Raw genomic sequence first — 16,947 nt, forward strand, 5'->3', positions numbered from 1 at the left:
AACCCAGGTAAGTAGTCCCTGTACTACTGTGCCCATTAAATCCACCAAAAACCAAAAGGTGCGCCTAGGGGGATTCGAACCCACGACTAGTCACTTGCACCAAAAGACCACTACCACTCTGCTACTGCTTCGATGCTTAACATGGAAGGGGAGTAATCTCTCTTGAGCACCCCCTCGTGCCTATCCTCTGCCCAACGGTGGCCAGAATAGGGGATGGTGCTCGCCGGCGTTACACGCAAAATCAGCCAACGGCTCGACGATGGAAGGGAATAGGAGTTCCCACGGTTCCAATTCACTAGCTAAACCTACTCGGGGTGACCTACAGCACCAGCTCAACAGTACACGGCGACGCCGGCGACAGAGAAGGAACGGCGACGAAGCTATGGCCTACGGCTCGCGATCTGGGACAGGGAGGAAGGGGAGGTGGATCTACCTCACCTACTGGACGAGGTGGTTGCTTCAGCCGGAGAGGAAGTAGAGGAAGAAGGGAGAAGTAGCCGCTCGGGGAAGATCGTCGGGGAAGAAAGCCGCCGTCGTTGAGGAGGTGTAGCAGTGCCGATCTTGTCGTCCTAGCCACGGGAATGGACTCCTGGAGGATGCCGCATGCTCGCCGAGGTGTTGGAGAGGAAGTAGATGTACGGGCGCGACGGCGAAGAGCTCCTCAGCTCGCGGCCATGGCGGAGGAGGCCGATCCCCTTACCTGGTGCCGTCGACAGAGAGGGACAAGGAGATGGGATGGAGGTGACGACGCGATAGGGGAACCCTAAGCTGCACGGACGCCAAGGGGAGGCTTATATGGAGGACGAGGGGCGAGAGACGCGCCTCGACGTCCGTGACGGCGTCAGCTGCCGTCGCTCTGCCTCTATCTCTGAAGAAAGTCTGACGGAGGAAGGAGAACAGGAACGGCGTCTACAGGAGAGGAGGGGAGTTGGGCCTGCTAGTGGGAGGAGGACCACTAGTTGGCGCCAGATAGAAGAAATAAAACCTCTCAGGGGTTTCCCAATTACAAATAGCCAGAGAAAGGAAAATAAAGCAGGGGCAAATCTAGTAAGACTTAAAACAAAACAAAAATGCCCCTGGTCATAAGGATTTATGACCTATTTGAATAAATTGGAAAAGAAATATTTGGAGCAATTAAATATTAACAAAACAGAATTTATTGGATCTGTTTTGTGAATATTAGCACCTTTAAAACATGTTTTCAAAACATCAAAACACCTCCTCACAAACACCAATATTACATGCCAAAACATAGGCATTTTTAAAACAGGAAAGGATCAAGTAACTTTTGGGCTTGAGATAAAAGAGAGGGGGCAAGTTTTGAAACCCTTGTTGAAATCCACAAGATACCTACTAGCAGTGGCGGACCCAGCGGAAAAAAGGACCTGGGGCATCCATGTGTAGAAAAATCACCAACATTTTTTTAAGAAAGAAAAATCACCGGCACATAACTACATGAAGCTTATAACCGTCGAAATGTGACATAGATAGCAGTTCGCTCAAAGTAATAAAATACTCCATCCAATAGCAATAGGAGAAGAGTGAACAAACCTTTTTAAACAGAAGGATATATATCCAAATAGTTAATAGGTTGCAAAAATAAGAATATTGAAAATAATTGTTCTTACATGCGAGTAGAAAAAATATAATAGTATCAGCCATGTAAATACTAATGGAGGTGATAAACATAGAAAAGGTTTAAGATATTAAAGATAATTACATTTCATTTCTCCCACGACGATCTTTCATCTTATGGAAACAATCAATGATCACTTCATTAGTAACTGTATCCAGCAATCCCTTTTCCAGATAGCAAATGAGGCTATGGCTCAAATAATCATCACCAATTTGTTACGCAAAGCGCTCTTCACAATCTTCATAGCTGAGAAACATCTCTCTACCGTGGCAGTGGCAACAGGAAGAGTTAGTGCTAACTTCAAAAGCCGAAACACCAACGGATAGGACAGATGCTTTCTTGTATCAACCATGTGTTTAGCTAAGTCACCAATACTGTCCAGGCTAGCAAACCTTGTATCATGGAGCATATTATCTATATAGAGGGAAATTTCATGCTCAATAGTCACCATATCTCTATGATTGAAGTCATCGGGATAGAGCCTAGCTAGCTGCACCAACTTCTCCTTGTCAAAATGACGAAATACATCACTTGGACTCAAAGTGGACATACGACGAAGTAATTCAGAATTTACCTCGTTGAATCTATCATGAAACTCTTTCCCTAACTGATCCAAAACAACAAAGAAACAATCAACATGGTAATGGTGTTCATTGTTAATGCTCGTCTTCTGTCTTGGTTTCTTTGGGTTCACATAGTCATTTTCCATATCAAGCATTGAGATGTCATATTTCTCACAGAAACAAGTTACCTTCTCCATAAGATAATTCCATCCATCATTTGTTCTAAGCTTTTCTAGTTCCCGCTTAGTGGATTCCACATCAGAAATGGCATTTACAATGTCTTTATCCTTTCTCTGTAAGGTTTTCGATAGACCATTTGTTAAAGCTAATATCATCATCATCATATGTAAGAAGAATGCAGAATCAAAAGTTTGGAAATATTTGAGAAGACCATTAGCTTGCCTCCTCTTTCCGGAATCTGCACCATCTTTCTCAACATATTCTAGTACTTTAACCACTGATGAGAACATCTTTGACAAACCTAACAATGTTTCGTAATGGGAATTCCAACGAGTGTCGCCAGGTCTTTGAAGTGATAGTTCCTGATTTAGTCCAGTTCTTGTAGCAATCTCTCCGCACCCAATTCCTTTCCTCAATTCTTCTCGATGATGTTATCTAAGTTGGTCTTTTCTCTTGCAAGATGCTCCCACAACATTCAACAAAACTGAGATCATATCAAAGAAATCTCCAACATCAAATATATCCTTCGCAATAGCCACAACAACCAAGTTGAGTTTATGAGCAAAACAACGTATATAGTATGCAGATTTGTTCTCACTCATTATTTTTGCTTGCAAACCATTAAAATCACCCGACATATTACTTGCGCCATCGTAACCTTGGCCTCTAACTTGCTTTAGACTCAAACCAAGTTTTGAAAATAAGAAATCTATGCAAGACTTGAGATGAGAAGCTGTTGTCTCCTCCACATGAACAACACCGACAAACTTTTCTTGGACCAGCCCACATTTATCAACATACCGGAGAACTACTGCCATTTGTTCTTTGTCGAAAACATCTCGACACTCATCTACCAATAAGCTAAACACACCATCGCCAATATCTTCCATCATAGAACCCAGCATCTCTTGTGCAAAGCAATTAACAATATCTTTCTGAATTTTTGGAGACAACAATTGATTATTACTGGAAGCATTTTTGAAAGATTTAGCAACAATATCATTCTCCTTGAGAGTGTAGTCCATCATCTCCTTATAATTCCCTTTATTTTCAGAATCTTTTGATTCATCGTGCCCACGAAAAGACTGTCCCCGATGCAACAAGTATCGGCAAACATCTATTGAAGCATTCAACTGGATGAGATGCTCATTCTTTTCAATTTCGGTTTGTCTAAGCAATGATGCATATCATATCAAAAAATAAAAAGACCTAATGTTAATCAGTTGAGATGAGTACTGAACTGGGCTGCTCGGCGCAGCGATATTTGGGATGAATACTGCAACGTCGAGTCTTGATGCGGAGGTGGCGTCGCCGCGTCGGCCGGCCAGGCACACGGCGGACTTGCGTTGGCGGACGCCGGATGGCGGATGCGTAGATCTCCAGAGACGAAGCGTCAAGCTGCCGACGCCGCGTATTCTACTTTTGTTGATCTCCAGAATCGAAGCGTCAAAGCGGTGGAGTTGATCGATCAGATAGGCATGATCCAGGCAGTAGCATGAGTCTGATACGTGAGAACTGGCCTAATAGGCTGGATGGGCTTTGTTTTTTTACAATGCTTTAAAACAACAGATTGGGCCGGATGGATTGGGCACCCTGATAATGGGCTGACTGGGGGCGATGTAATTAAATGACTGGGGGCATTAGCTTAATTGTATCGGACATGTACAGGTCGGACTGAAAATTGAGTCCGCCCCTGCCTACTAGAGTAGCTCCACACCCCACAATTCACATAACCACATAACCTCACATGATAACACATCACATCATATGATCACAATGCAACAACACAATGACATGAAATGATAGTGATGCATGCATGCAAAGGAACACAAATCAAGGTGACATCACATGAAATCATATGCATTGAGCTCTCATATCAATGACAAGGTGGACCCACATAGAGAAGGTTCCAAAAAGGGAAAGATACACTCTTGGGGCATTACAAACTCTCCCACACTACAAAAAGATCTCGCCCCGAGATCTAAGCCCGAAAGAACTCCGGAAATTCAGAACGGAGGTGATCCCCGTGTTCCCAAGTAGCCTCTTTATCGGAATGGTGTGACCACTGCACTTTGAGAAATTTAACAGTCTTGTTGTGGGTCTTGCACTCAGTCGCCTCGAGAACCACAACTGGATGCTCACAATAAGATAGATCGGGTTGAAGGTCGATGTATTGAAGATGAACAGTGCGCTCGGGGGTCTTGAAGCACCTCCGGAGCTGAGAAACATGGAACACATCATGCACATTTGCAAAGTTTGACGGGAGCTCAAGCTGATATGCAAGGTCGCCTCTCTTGCCAACAATTCTGAACGGGCCCACAAAACGAGGCGCAAGCTTGCCTTTGATGCCAAAGTGTTGTGTGCCCTTCATAGGCGACACCTTGAGATAGACGAAGTCATCGAGCTCATAGGACATGTCAGGGTGCTTGCTATCATAATAGCTCTTCTGATGGGACTGAGTTGCTCTGAGATTGTTCCGAATGACCCGACACATCTCCTCAGCTTCTTCTATCAAGTCATTCCCAAGAATCTGACGCTCGCCGGTCTCGGACCAGTTGAGCGGGGTACGGCACTTCCTGCCATAGAGAATTTCAAACGGAGCTTTGCTAGAACTAGCTTGATAACTGTTGTTATATGAGAACTCCGCAAAAGGCAGACAATCCTCCCACTTCATGCCAAAAGAGATAACACAGGCTCTCAGCATATCCTCAAGAACTTGATTGACTCGCTCCACTTGACCACTAGTCTGAGGATGAAAAGTTGTGCTGAAGCGGATCTTCGTGTCCATCGCAGACTGAAAAGAGTCCTAGAACTTGGAAGTGAAGATACTTCCGCGATCCAAAGAGATCATCATAGGCACGCCGTGCAAAGACACAATCATGGAAGTGTACAACTCTGCAAGCTGAGGTGTCGAAATGGATTCCTTGACTCGAAGAAAATGAGCCGCTTTACTCAACTTGTCGATGACGACGAAGATGGCATCATTACCCTTCTTGGACTTCGGAAACCCGGTGACAAAATCCATCCCAATATGATCGAACTTCCACTTGGGAATGGGCAAAGGATGCAAAAGACCTGCTGGACGTTGATGCTCTGCTTTCACCCTTCGACATACATCACATTCATTTAGAAACTGAGCAATCTCACGCTTCATGTGAGTCCACCAGAAGGTCTGTTTCAAGCCCTGATACATCTTGGAGCTTCCAGGATGAATAGAGAGCAGAGAGTTATGAGCTTCTTCCATGATTACCTTTCTGGGATCACCTTTCGGAACGACAAGACGATCCTCAAAGAACAATGTGTCTCTGGCATCAACACTGAAGCACTTATATTTGGGAAGACTCTTTGCCACGCCAATCTTGAATTTCTTCTCCATTGCATCAACAAGTTGTGCTGCTCGGACCTGATCTTCCAAGGTAGGAGAGATCTGAAGGTTTGCAAGAAATCCCTGAGGTACTAACTGAAGGTTGAGCTTCCTGAAAGACTCACAAAGGTCAGGCTGGAGAGGTTTCAGAATGAGACTGTTGCAGTACGCCTTCCTGCTCAAGGCATCTGCCACGACATTAGATTTGCCTGGCGTGTATTGAACACTCGCATTAAAATCTTGGAGCATTTCCACCCAACGAGTCTGTCGGAGATTCAGGTTAGGCTGAGTGAAGATGTACTTGAGACTCTTGTGATCGGTGAACACTTCAACCTTTCGTTCGAACAAGAGGTGTCTCCAAATCATCAGAGCGTGTACCACAGCTGCTAGCTCAAGATCATGCACAGGATAATTCTTCTCCGCTGGCTTCAACTTCCTGGAGGTATAAGCAACCACTTTCTTCTCTTGCATCAGAACTGCATCAAGACCCTGGAGAGAAGCGTCGCAGAACACGTGGTAAGGCTTGGAATCATCCGGAGGAACCAAGACTGCAGTAGAGATGAGCTTCTCTTTGAGTGTGTTGAAGGCCAACTGACACTCTCGAGACCAAGCATACTTCACACCTTTCTGAAGAAGACTTGAGAGAGGCTTCGCAATCTTGGAGAAGTTCTCAACGAACCTTCTACAATAGCTTGCGAGCGCGAGAAAGCTTCGAAGTTGCTTCACATTCTGCGGAGGCTCCCATTCAACAATGGCTTGCACCTTCGACGGATCAACTTTGATGCCCTCGGCAGAGATAATGTGACCAAGATAGACGAATTCGTTCAACCAGAATTCACACTTGGAAAACTTGGCATACAATGTGTACTCCCTCAGCTTATCAAGCACCAATCTGAGATGTTCTTCATGTTCTTCCTCAGTTTCAGAAAAGACCAGAATGTCGTCGAAATAGAGAAAGACGAAGTCATTCTTGAACGGAGAGAATATGTAGTTCATCAATCGACAAAATGTCGGAGCAGCATTTGCCAGACCAAAAGACATGACCGTATACTCATACGAGCCAAAACTAGTCCTGAAAGCAGTGTTCGGAATATCCTCTTCGCGAATGCAAATTTGATGATAGCCCATTTTGGGATCGAGCTTGGAGAAGATCTTAGCCCCTTTCAACTGTTCAAACAACTCAGTTATGTTTGGAAGTGGATACTTGTTCCTGATTGTCTTCTTGTTCAATGGACAGTAATCGACACACAACCGGTCCGGTCCATCCTTCTTCTTGACAAACAGAACTCCACAGCCCCACGGAGACGAGCTTGGTCTGAACAAACCCAAACGCTCCTGCTCATCGAGTTGCCTCTTAAGTTCCTTCAAATCTTCTAGACCCAATTTGTACGGCCGTTTGCACACAGGCTCAGTACCTGGTTCAAGCTCAATGACAAATTCAACTTCTCGGTGTGGAGGCATGCCTGGCAGCTCTTCTGGAAACACATCTTCATATTCGCAGACCACTGGGACTTGCGAAATAGGATTAATCTCACCCTTTTCATTCAAAGAGAACAGACGGATTGTATCATCGCACGCCGCGAATATAATCACGTCCTCCGAAGAGTGGGTAAGCTTCACTTCTTTAGCTTCACAATCAATCGATGCCTTGTTCATGGCCAACCAGTCCATACCACAACTGATAGAAGTTCTGCTGCTCGGACCTGATCTTCCAAGGTAGGAGAGATCTGAAGGTTTGCAAGAAATCCCTGAGGTACTAACTGAAGGTTGAGCTTCCTGAAAGACTCACAAAGGTCAGGTCGGAGAGGTTTCAGAATGAGACTGTTGCAGTACGCCTTCCTGCTCAAGGCATCTGCCACGACATTAGCTTTGCCTGGCATGTACTTAACACTCGGATTAAAATCTTGGAGCATTTCCACCCAACGGGTCTGCCGGAGATTCAGGTTAGGCTGAGTGAAGATGTACTTGAGACTCTTGTGATCGGTGAACACTTCAACCTTTCATTCCAACAAGAGGTGTCTCCAAGTCATCAGAGTGTGTACCACAGCTGCTAGCTCAAGATCATGCACAGGATAATTCTTCTCCGCTGGCTTCAACTGCCTGGAGGTATAAGCAACCACTTTCTTCTCTTGCATCAGAACTGCACCAAGACCCTGGAGAGAAGCATCGCAGAACACCTGGTATGGCTTGGAATCATCCGGAGGAACCAAGACTGCAGTAGAGGTGAGCTCGTCTTTGAGTGTGTCGAAGGCCAACTGACACTCTGGAGACCAAGCATACTTCACACCTTTCTAAAGAAGACTTGAGAGAGGCTTCGCAATCTTGGAGAAGTTCTCAACGAACCTTCTGCAATAGCTTGTGAGCGCGAGAAAGCTTCGAAGTTGCTTCACATTCTGCGGAGGCTCCCATTCAACAATGGCCTGCACCTTTCGACGGATCAACTTTGATGCCCTCGGCAGAGATAATGTGACCAAGATAGACGACTTCTTTCAACCAGAATTCACGCTTGGAAAACTTGGCATACAATTTGTACTCCCTCAGCTTATCAAGCACCAATCTGAGATGTTCTTCATGTTCTTCCACAGTTTCAGAAAAGACCAGAATGTCGTCGAGATAGAGCAAAACAAAGTCATTCTTGAACGGAGAGAATATGTAGTTCATCAATGGACAAAATGTCGGAGGAGCATTTGCCAGACCAAAAGACATGATCGTATACTCATACGAGCCAAAACTAGTCCTGAAAGCAGTGTTCGGAATATACTCTTCGCGAATGCGAATTTGATGATAGCCCATTCTAAGATCGAGCTTGGAGAAGATCTTAGCCCCTTTCAACTGTTCAAACAACTCAGTTATGTTCGGAAGTGGATACTTGTTCCTGATTGTCTTCTTGTTCAATGAACAGTAATCGACACACAACCGGTCCGGTCCATCCTTCTTCTTGACAAACAGAACTCCACAGCCCCACGGAGACGAGCTTGGTATGATCAAACCCAAATGCTCCTGCTCATCGAGTTGCCTCTTAAGTTCCTTCAACTCTTCTGGACCCAATTTGTACGGCCGTTTGCACACAGGCTGAGTACCTGGTTCAAGCTCAATGAAAAATTCAACTTCTTGGTGCGGAGGCATGCCTGGCTGCTCTTCTGGAAACACATCTTCATATTCGCAGACCACTGGGACTTGCGAAATAGGATTAATCTCACCCTTTTCATTCAAACAGAACAGACGGATTGTATCATCGCGCGTCGCGAATATAATCACGTCCTCCGAAGAGTGGGTAAGCTTCACTTCTTTAGCTTCACAATCAATCGATGCCTTGTTCATGGCCAACCAGTCCATACCAAGGATCAAATCAATGTCGGAATTGCCCAAGACAATAGGAGACGCCAGAAAAGAATAACTACCCATCTTGACAGAAACATTCAGAACCACCATGTGGGAATTCATGATCTTGCCAGGAGACACAACTGATAGAGGCTTAGGCAAATCACGAGTAGAGAACCCATGCTTAAATGAGAATGGCCTTGATATAAACGAGTGTGATGCACCAGTATCAAATAACACTTTAGGAGGAATATCATTAACAAGGAGGTTACCCATGATCACATTTGACGAGTTTTCTGCCTCAGCCGCATTCATCATGTTGACTCGAGCTGACCTGGGGTTGAACTTCACGAGAGCATTGCTTGGAGGTTTTCCTGGAGGAGGAGGCGGCAGACGGAGCTGAGAAGTGCACTTGTTGGCATAATGACCCTTCTGCCCACACTTGTGACAAGTAACATCTGCTGGCTGACGATACTGTTTCTGAGGAGGCCCTTGCTTCTGATGTTGAAATCTCTACTGAAAGACTGGGTTGGGTGGGTGGGAAGAACCACCGCCACCAGAATGCTTGAACTTCTGTGTGTGCCGAGGAGGAGGAGGAGACACCCAAAACTTCTGTTGTTTCTAAACCACCTGAGTAGAGGAAGAGGAGCTGGAATCTTTGAAGCGCTTGTTTGAATTCTCCACCGTGAGCAAAGCTGCCTCAGCCCTAAGAGCTAAGTTGTAGAACTTATCGAACTCCTCAGGACCGTGCAAAGCAAGAGCCAACTGCAAATTTTCTTTCAAGCCTCATCTAAACTAATAAATCTTGCTCTTCTGATCAGGGATATCCTGCAAGGCATAACGGGCTAGCTCGTAGAACTCGACGTTGTACTTCTACACGGAGTTACCACCCTGCTTCAAGCGCCTAAACTTCTCACGCTTTTCCTCCAGGAAGCTGGACGGAATGCAGTGGGATCTGAAGTCACGGCAGAACTCATCCCAAGTGATCACTCTAGCGCCCCTGGAATCCTTCAACTGTTGCCACCAGATAGATGCTTGCCCCTTCAGCTGGAATGTTGCAAATTTGACAAAATCCTCAGGACGAACATTGCTGCAGTCAAAATGCTTGTTCATGTCGCGGATCCAATCCTCAGCATCAAACGGCTGGTCACAGGAAGTGAAAGTCTTCGGCTGATTCGACAGGAACTGACTCAGATTAGCAAACTGATTGCCACCATGTTGGAAATCGCCTTGCTGCTGATTACCCCTTTCTTGTAACAACTCTAGCAGCATCTGCGTGTTTGCATTTGTAGCAGCCATCACCGCTTGCCAAGCCTCTGCAGGAGGAGGCGGCGGAGGAGGAGGATTCTCCGGAGGAGGAGGTGCTGGCGGCACATCCTCACGCCCTGGATTCTAACGAGTTGGTGGAGCCATCCTGAAGACGGATAACACATTAGCCCACATAATAAATTGAAGATATAGCTGAATCAAAATGACAGGAATATCTGAACAGGAATAATAGCAATTGCACTCGAACAAAATAGTAAGAATGCTTCCTCAGAGTGACTGTCGACAAAATTCTGATTAAGACCACTTGCAAACAAGTATGAGCTAGAACTGCTCGGGACAAGCATATGATCGAGATTTCATCCGATATCTTTGTGGATAAGATCGCACGGGCTCGAATTTACAGTAGCCATCCTGTGCAAGGTAGTGCACACGACTTACGAAGTATCCCCGAGTCGTAGCGAGCTACAAGGACTCTTTAAGACACAACGAGAACCGTTGTAAGACGACCGTGAACAAACATACCCACTAAATATTGAATCCCAACCTCACATCATGCATCTGTAGGAAGATTGTCCTATAAGTTACTACTTGATATCCCACCTATGAATTCCCGTAATATCTGGTCATGCAATCTGGTACACGGATACAAGGAGTAATATCACACAACTCCTATACTAACCCGTCACCTGTATCACATCCGTCAACACATAACCAGAAACTCGGACCTTCATCTACAACAGACCTTCGTGATCACAATGATACAAACAATGGCAGTACTCCCGAGCAATCTGCACTAGTACTGGGGACATCGGGGTTATCTCACCACTACTAGTATTGAAGCAATAACGAACATCCTTCGTTCTTAGATACTCAGAAATCTGAATGATGGCGACGTGCATAAGAACCCCCTGGAGCTCAACTCCCCGGAAGAAATCAAGGCAGACAGGAGGCACTAAGACAGAACTCCATGACATCGATATCATATAGATTTCACAAATACCCGCGTGATCCTAAAAACAAATTTGAGCGAGAAGAGGAGTAGAATTAAGATTTCCTAAGTCGGGAACCTCACCAGAGCAAGGAAGAGGAGAAAAAAGAATCCTACTCTCCGATATAACTAAGACTCAGAACATTTTACTAGACTCGACTCGGCCAAGTACGATCACACAAAGGCTCCTATGGTCATAAGGCTCTGATTAGCAACTTGTAACGACTAAGATGCGGTCCTTTCCGATTTAGGGAACGAGGCCCCGAATTGGAAAGAAGCGCATCTAAGTGTTTCGCAAGCACGGTAACATAGCACATACATAATAATAGTAGAATGACAATAAGGGATTCAACTGCCATCTCATAAATATATCAGATTTACATCATGCATCCAAACAAGGTAGTTCCGCTACGGACTAGAAAACATGAGAAATGACTATGCTACCCTGCAAGCTCGCCCACGATCACGACCACGCCTCAGTCTTTTGGATAGTTTATGTACAGGCGGTCGTTCTCCTCATCGTACTGCCACGCCAACTGCGTGCCGTCGAGACCACCTGTCTCGGGGGTACCTGAACCTGTTGGTGTTGTGAAGGAATCTCTGAGCCACAAGGACTCAGCAATCTATGACCTCGGTGCCAGAACTAGTCAAGTTATTAGGTAAGGATGGTGGAGTATTTAGGTTGCAGCATCCTAAGCATATATGGTGGCTAACTTACGTAGAACAAGTATTGAAGGTGGTCTATACTAGCGGTCGATGTTTAGCATATCACTAAGTGATCCAGAACACCTACTTACGTCAAACATAACCCCACCGTGTTACCGATCGAAGAGAGGTCTTCGAAGGGGACTGTTGCTACGGCAACAAAAGTCCTTCCCTAGCGCTTAGGAATTCTTCTTGTTACTTCTCTGGTTTGCGTCGGTTTTTCCCTTTAAGAGGAAAGGGTGATGCAGCACAGGAGCAATAAGTATTTCCCTCAGTTTGAGAACCAAGGTATCTATCCAGAAGGAGGGCCTCGTCAAGTCCAAAGTACCTGCGCAAACACAAACAAACTTGCACCCAATGCTTCAAAGGGGTTGTCAATCCCTTCAAGATTGTTTGCAAAGTGAGATCTGAAGGCGAAAAGTGCAACAAAGTAAAAATTGTAAGGCTGAAAATATGGTGTGGAGTAGACCCTGGGGGGCATAGTCTTCACTAGAGGCTTCTCTCATAATAGCAAATATCATGGTGGGTGAACAAATTACTGTCGAGCAATTGATAGAACTGCGCAAAGTTATGACGATATCTAAGGCAATGATCATACATATAGGCATCACGTCCGAGACAAGTAGACCGATACTTTCTGCATCTACTACTATTACTCCACACATCGACCGCTATCCAGCATGCATCTAGTGTATTGAGTTCATGACGAACAGAGTAACGCCTTAAACAAGATGACAGTATGTAGAGGGAAAATCTCAAACCAATGATGAAAACCCCATCCTTTTACCCTTGATGGCAACAACACGATTCGTGCCTCGCTACCCCTTCTGTCACTGGGTGAGGTCACCGCACGGTAAGAACCCAAAACCAAGCACTTCTCACATTGCAAGAATCGTAGATCTAGTTGGCTAGACAAAACCCACAACTCGAAGAGAATTACAAGGATATGAAATCATGCATAAGAGAGATCAGAAGAAACTCAAATAAGATTCGTAGATAATCTGATCATAAATCCACAATTCATCGGATCTCGACAAACACACCGCAAAAGAAGATTACATCGGATAGATCTCCATGAAGATCATGGAGAACTTTGTATTGAAGATCCAAGAGAGAGAAGAAGCCATCTAGTTACTAGCTATGGACTCGTAGGTCTATGGTGAACTACTAACGCATCATCGGAGAGGTCATGATGTTGATGAATAAGCCCTCTATGTTCGAATCTCCCCTCCGACAGGGCACCAGAACGTGCCCCAGATGGGATCTTGCGGAGACAGAAGCTTGCGGCGGCGGAAAAGTGATTTCGATGATCTCCTTATTTTTTTTGGATTTTTAGTGAATTTATAGGCGCAAGCCCTAGGTCAGGGGGCCCACAAGCCTGGATGGTGCGGCCTCCCCCCTGGCCGCAGGGTGGGGGCTTGTGGGGCCCCTGGGGCTCCCCTGCCTCGGCTCCCAAGCTCCCCTATCTTCTTCCGTTCCAGAAAAAAATCTTTTGGGGATTTTCTTCCATTTGGACTCCGTTTCACAATCTCCTCTGAAAGGGGTCAAAAACATGGAAAACACAGGAACTGGCACTTGGCACTGAGTTAATAAGTTAGTTCCAAAAAATATATAAAAGGCATGCAAAACATCCAAAGTTTGACAAGATAATAGCATGAAACCATCAAAAAATATAGATACCTTGGAGACGTATCAACAGTCACGGTTACGCACACAGTTGGCAATTTTATTAGAGTTATGTTTAAGTTATCTATAACCGGATGTTAACAATTATTCCAAGTTGCCACATAACCGCGGGCACGGCTTTCCGAAAGATTAAACCCTGCAGGGGTGCTCCAACTAGTCCATCACAAACGGTCACGGGCCGCAAAGTAATCCTCTATCACAAATCTCGTGATCTCGTCGGATTCCTTAGAGGAAAACCTCAACTCTCGGGAGAACCAAAGCTTCACTCGGATTCCTATACGCAAGATATATCGCTAAGGTAAGACAAAACTAGCTGGACCTCCCGGTGTGTCGACGACCCTGATAAGAGCCGTGTATCTCAGTCTCAGGACAACACCGTCTATGCATAGTGGACAATGACCAAACCTCAAGTTTCCCCGAGGTGGTATTGCCGACTCCTAGGTGGGTGGACCAACACTCATGACGAGCACTGGCCCGGGTTGTTGATTAAATTCCTCGGGGTAGCTATTCCCTATGCAGATTATTATTAAGTGATTAGAAATTTAAAACCAATGTTGGGTCATGTCGGTCAAGTATTAACACTACACGATTTATCAAGGGGGTCCCCATAACAACCCCGAACGTGTTAGGTGCGATCAGTTATGGAATCAAACACCGGTAACCGGTAACTATGGCGGAAATAACGGAAAAAAACACCCGGCAAAAGGCTAGGCCTTCTGTTATTTACCAAGTATATAGGTGCATTAATTAAATAAAAGATTTAGCATAATGATATCAAGCTCATGTTATCACATGAGACAAAGCACCTGCAACTAGCAACGCTAACATTAGAAGCTTAACAAAGCCTACTTAGCCATTCAAGATTTGCTAGGAAGGGATAAGTGTTTGGGTTTCATGGCAATTCGAAGGCAATTATTTCAGTGGTCGGCATCGAGCATATGACGGAAGAAACGTAATCTAGCATAACAAGTCTAGAGATGGAATCAAGGTCATGTCATCTTGCTGTGATGTCCTCAGCTTGGAACTTCTCGTGTTCGTCCTGCACGTACTCTCCTGGATCCACGTACTCGTTCTACGATCCCGGTGCTACCCAACATAAGAATAGCAACCAATGAACAATAGCACAACAAGATGCAACAAGCACATGATGCATGAGATGAAAATGAACATGCATCTCTATTCTACTCCCTTGTACATGCATGAGAAGAATATGTAAGCTACTGGATAGAACTTCACCCTAAGCTATCTTGACATGCATGAGAATGACAAGAACAAATGCGTCACGCGAAAATGATGCAAATACATATAAAGAACGTAACGATCGGAGCTACGGATCAACAGGAAACAACGAAACAAGAAATGACGTCCTACGTATCAAAATCATCACCACACACTCCAATGGCATACTTCTTGTATTCCGAGGTTGCCAAGACATAAAGCAAACAATAATGGATGGGGTGGTGCAAATAAATATCACCACAACATCATATATGCACTAACAAGCATCAAAACATCAAAACTACACAATTTGCAATAAACAGCATCATAGCATTTTGAGAGCTACATGCAAAGCACGTACAGCCACCCAAATAGGCCAAATAGGATATGTGGCACAAGCTATCCAAGAGTACTACAAGCACAAGCAAAAAGATATTGCAAAGGAGTTTCACACAGAAAGTTACACACCTGCTAACTTGGACAAAAACATGAGTTTTCAGGGACTTAGTGAAAATTCCAGATTCTCACTAGCTGTTTATGCTATGAAGCATTTTGACAGCACCCAAAACAATATCTATAGGACTCCAAATGGAATGAAAATTTATAGGGATCTAGATAAACACAAAAGCTACAACTTCAAAGTTGATAGAAAAGGCTGATTCACAACACATGGACCTCTACAAGCACAACAACAGGAGAAAAAAAATATAAGCAAATTCTCAAACTTGGTGAAAATCACAGATTTTCACTAAACTGGAATTTCAGCCACATACCTACTTTGACTAAGCACCACTTGCACATATGAACTACTAAGCATGAAACAAAACCAACATGCCATAGAGGGGGTCACCCTCTAATACCACAACAAGGAATCAACCTCTTGGGCTTACCACATCTTATGGAACCAAGCTCCAAACATTGAACAAATCTGAAATATGACATTCCCAGAAAGTGTTCCAAAGGCAAAACTGACTTCACCTATGGATTCTTGGGATGATTCTACCCCAAAAACATATATAATACATAGGCACTTGCATAGAACAAATGGGCACAAACTAGAAAAGAAAACCTACATGGAATCACATGGTGTGAATAGTGCATCATCACATGTGCTATTCACTAGAACAACACCTACACAACAACTTGCACACTGTCACAAGTCCAATGGTGACATGAGGGTTTAGACCTCATGTATGTGTGCCATAGCACATCACCATTCCCACACACATACAACAAGAACAAGCATAATAGTCACCTACACATGCTAAATAGAATTCACTACTAACTTGCACTCACATAAGCACTTCTACACCTACGCATATAATCTTGCACATGTGATACCAAGGCACAAGAATGCCTTGGCATGTGTGAAACACACACACAAGCAGACAAGCACACAGAACAACCATAGGCACAAGCACGTCACCTATGCACAAGGGTTACCACCTCATCACTACACTACTCCACATATAACCTAGTAAACATATATATACATGCACCCAATCCTATACATGTATTCTTACACATGAATATCCACACGTGCACTCCTAGTGCAAACACACACACACATACATAATTATACTAGTGCACACCCACAAGCTAGAACACAAACACACATAGTATCTAGCTCAGATGGCACATATGCACAACTTCTAATCATGATCATACATCTACATATGCTAGAAAAATACTATCACACATGCTGTTTGTGAGGAGAATAAATCCCCACATGGTGTAGATCACACCATAGCAACTCACATAGCAAACAAAAGGAAAACAACAAGAAAGCAAAAAAAAAAAGGGTTGTGGTAGGTTTCGAACCCAGGACCTCCTAGATCCACCACAGAAACCACAACAGCTAGCACCACCCTGCTATATGCCACTTTCTCGATGGTACAGGGTGTGCAACCCAAGTAAGTAGTCCATGTACTACTGTGCCCATTAAATCCACCAAAAACAAAAAGCTGCGCCGAGGGGGATTCAAACCAACGACTAGTCACTTGCACCAAAAACCACT

The 16,947-nt window shown here is 44.6% G+C and overlaps 1 pseudogene; it reads right to left on the reverse strand.

Moving 5' to 3' along the window:
- Nucleotides 1–1,716: 1,716 nt before the first annotated feature.
- On the reverse strand, nucleotides 1,717–3,566 carry LOC123450544 (annotated as a pseudogene).
- Between the last annotated feature and the right edge of the window lie 13,381 nt (nucleotides 3,567–16,947).

The sequence above is a fragment of the Hordeum vulgare genome, chromosome 4H (assembly GCF_904849725.1).
Source record: "Hordeum vulgare subsp. vulgare chromosome 4H, MorexV3_pseudomolecules_assembly, whole genome shotgun sequence".
In the NCBI taxonomy this organism is placed as follows: Eukaryota; Viridiplantae; Streptophyta; class Magnoliopsida; order Poales; family Poaceae; genus Hordeum; species Hordeum vulgare.